Genomic DNA, 3,842 nt, shown 5'->3' with positions numbered 1-3,842 from the left:
AGGTCAAAAATTTGATTTGATCGCTAGTGCATCTGTCTACCAGTCTTCATTTTCATTAAAATGATTGCGCATACGAGTGTTATTCACAATTTTTGTTTGCAGATGAAGTTGAGGGATCCTTACACCAAGATGGAGCAATCGTTGTTATGAAGTCCACGTCAGTATCGTTGGAGGACGTTGAACTTAATATATACGTACAAGATCAAATTGCTACAGAGATTTATGACGCCCGGCCAGATCTCAGATAAAACATGTCAGAGTTGATGTCCCTTATTTTACATGGTCAATTTTTTTGGATGACCTTATAGATTGAGAAAATAAAAGCAGTGTATATTGTTTTTGAAACAATCCTAAAAATTAAATTGAGTACCTCGTTAACACGATAGTATAAATTTCTTATGGGTACTTATTTTTTTACGATACTATAAATTATGGTGGGTAACTGACTTTGTGGGTCGTATAAATTAAACTAGGTACCTAGCCTAGTTGGTAGTATAAAATAATTGGGTGACTTGTTTGTACCTTACTCAACTAGAAAGGTATTTTGGTCTGAAACGGAAACAGTCAACTCGCTGAGTTTGACTGAGTCGGGAATGCACATGGTTAATACCTTTTCACCGAGTTCACCTACTTCTGCCCCTTTCCATGAAATATCGAATTTCCATGAAATATCGAATTTCCATGACCTTGGCTCTTGATAAATTTCAGAAAACTACATTATACTTTTAAATTTTGGTGTAGAAACTCGATCGAATTAAGATTTATGAATGGTATATCAAATCAAAGACATAGAAAATAGAAAAGACTCATGTTAGAGCGGTTCGGCATTAATGGTCTACGTCCACTATGAAACCTCGTAGGGTGATGATATTATTGATCTCAATAACTCACAGAGATAAGATTTACAATTACATGATATTCCTATTTATAGAGAGAATAGGAAAATAATAAACCTAAACCTAGATATAATAAACTTGACTAAATCTTCTACGGACTTGGTCTTGGTCTTCCGAATATCCCACCTTGATATCGTCGATGAGTATATTCCAACAGGCACCTCCTTAGATTACGTCCTAGATAATGGGACTCTTTTTTCTTAAGTTTTTGGGTTGTTTCTTTTTAGCTTGCTCTTTTTTAGTGGCTTTTTAGAATCTTGTATATTCTTATGGGCTTGTCTCTAGCTTACCTCTGGTATGCCTTTTATAAAAAAAATTACCTTTGCTGATCGAAAAAAAAACTTTTTAATATGGGAAAAGATCCAATGACATGGTTAGAATGACATTTAATTGACATCTTGGCATCATCTTTCTTACGAAATTCAAACGATAATGAATCTGAGGCTAATTTTCTTATCACATATTTCTCATATAAGAATTTACCTTTCTACCAAAAATGAGTGCTTTCGAAAACGTACAAGGCAACCATTTACCACTTATAATTTCAACCTTGAAGATTAACATTTGAAATTAAAATTTATAGATGCCGAAAGTAGATCTTTATAACAGGAACATGCCATAAAATTTTCAGTTTCAAATTATTGCCGTTTGGTTTTACGACAAAAAAAAATGACGCCGAAATGTCAACCAAATATCATCTAACCATGTCATTAGGAAGATTAATTATATTAAATCAAGTGTCTGAGGTTAGCTGCTTAGAGCTATATCAGACGATCATACTATACTAATGACTTGAGTCGGAATCTTATTAGATAGTGGGTGAGTATCTAATCTTAGTGACTGTTGGCATGATGTTACAATTGCGCGAGCTTCTTTAGATAGAATATTAGCAGCTGTCATGTCAATTTTGGCTATGATGCGGAAACTAGTTAGGCTTTCCAAGTAGGCCGGGTCTAACTATAATCCAAGATTCAAGGTTTTCGATCCACGTCACCAAAATTCATGGCCGGGGAGCAATGGGGATCAAGATTCCTTGGTGATACGAGGTTTGAAACTGCGCAGTACGCGTTTTGAAACTGCGTTTCATGAGAACAGTTCAATTAGATTTAACTTAAACTCACTACAACAACACCAAATACTCAATTCCATTTTCCACCAAATCTCAGACACAAATAACCATTAACAACAGTTCCATTTCAGGTCCATCCCCATCCATCCCAGAACTTCAACGACATCAATACATAATTTCCATTCGCAACTAAATTCACAGAGACCCTGTAATTCAAAACAACATCCAGACTTCATTCCATAACCAACTCAGACCTTAGCTCAATTATCCCAATATTCCAAATTTTGAAAAACATAACAAGTACTTAAATTGGTTGAGAAGATTTACCTCATACAAATCTTAGAAGCTTCTTCATTTGTAATTTCAATCCATAAACTCTAGCTCTTCATTTGAGAATCCTAACTGATAATGCCTCTTCCTACCTCCTCTGAACAATTCCAAGAACATTAACAGTGAAGACCCTAAATAATCCCCAAATCCTTGAATCTGTTCAACCATTAATTCAAGTTCTCAAATCGACTAAACCCATCTAATAATTCTGTTTACTTCTTCGATTTACTGTTCAACCAAACCTTAATTCCCTAATTTACTTCTTAATCTCAAATACAAGACAAAGCCATAATTCTTCGATTCTGCAATTATGGTCCTTCTCAACAACTAAATCTACAAATCAGGTTCATACTCTTCTTTTTCACTACCAGTTCTTCAAAACCCAACCTTTAATCTCTTTTTAATCATCACGAATTCGAAACCCTAACTCATTTTATTTCTCAAACTCTAACTCTCGGCTTCCTCCAAATCCCAATCAACAGCAGCGACATCAATCTTCATCAAAAGCATCACGGTAAACAATTGATTCAATCGATTAGCTCTCACGGCCTCTTAGCAGACAAACAGAGAAGAGAATGAAAAAAAGAATAAGAAAGAAGAACGAAGAAGAAAAATGATTTCTTCTCTCTATCGGGTATCAACGAAAAATACGCAGTTTCACTCAGCGTGACATGCTGTTTGCAACCGCGTGCAAAAGAATATTCCCGTGAAATATTCTTTTATACGCGGTTAGGAACCGCATTTGGTGTTTTTTCCACACGCAGTTTCAAATCGCGTCCCCGGGTTACTTCCATCTTGGATCCAAGCCACACGCAGTACTCTCTGGGAAGCAAGGCTATTATTCATCCACAAACGACACTTCTACTGGAAAAAATCTTGGATCCTGGATCCCATTAGAGCCAGCCGTACTAAAACTCCAAAGAATGGGAGCTGTCCCATGCTTAACTGGATCAAAATTTGTTCAATAGGTTGGCGAATTTCAATTTGCGCCTCTCAAGAATTATCGAGACAGCTTTCGAATTTTGTTGCCACATATCAACTCGGCCCGTCCGTTAGATGAGTCTAGCATGCATCTCAATGAATTTCTGTACCACTCTACCCGTCCATTGACAACTGTTTTCTTGAGAAGGTTTCAATGTTATGCATCGGCACCAACCGTATCTTTGTCCATAATGAAGAAGAATTATGTAGTGCCATTATTTGCAAATGATTGATTTATATGAACTGTTTTTTCTTGTTTTTTCTTCGTAATTGGATAGCTAGTGAAGAGTTTGGAACTTTGGAGCAAGTACACAAATAAATTTAGTGGAAATATGATCTTTTATTAAAACCAATTGCGGCATGGCTCACGGAGTCATGGTGGAAACACAAAATTGGTTAAAAAGACCAAAATCAACAATTCCTGGGTGAAATGGACAGTTAGATTTTGATATTGTTTAACACAAAATTGGTTAAAAAGACCAAAATCAACAATTTCTGGGTGAAATGGACAGTTAGATTTGGATATGTTTAAATGGCCAAAAATATAAAAATAGGCAGGATGTAAC

General features: G+C 35.7%; 1 long non-coding RNA gene across 1 annotated transcript; it reads right to left on the bottom strand.

Annotated features, from left to right (window-relative positions):
* Positions 1 to 1,411: 1,411 nt before the first annotated feature.
* Positions 1,412 to 3,551, bottom strand: LOC113299975. Its single transcript, XR_003335319.1, has 2 exons — positions 2,293 to 3,551; positions 1,412 to 2,171 (listed from the first exon to the last, which is right to left on the bottom strand). It is a non-coding gene; the product is annotated as an uncharacterized LOC113299975 (long non-coding RNA).
* Positions 3,552 to 3,842: the final 291 nt, after the last annotated feature.

The sequence above is a fragment of the Papaver somniferum genome, chromosome 7 (assembly GCF_003573695.1).
Source record: "Papaver somniferum cultivar HN1 chromosome 7, ASM357369v1, whole genome shotgun sequence".
NCBI classification, from domain to species: Eukaryota; Viridiplantae; Streptophyta; class Magnoliopsida; order Ranunculales; family Papaveraceae; genus Papaver; species Papaver somniferum.
The sequence above is the reverse complement of the archived record's forward strand: the minus strand, read 5'-3'. Positions and strand labels throughout refer to the sequence as shown.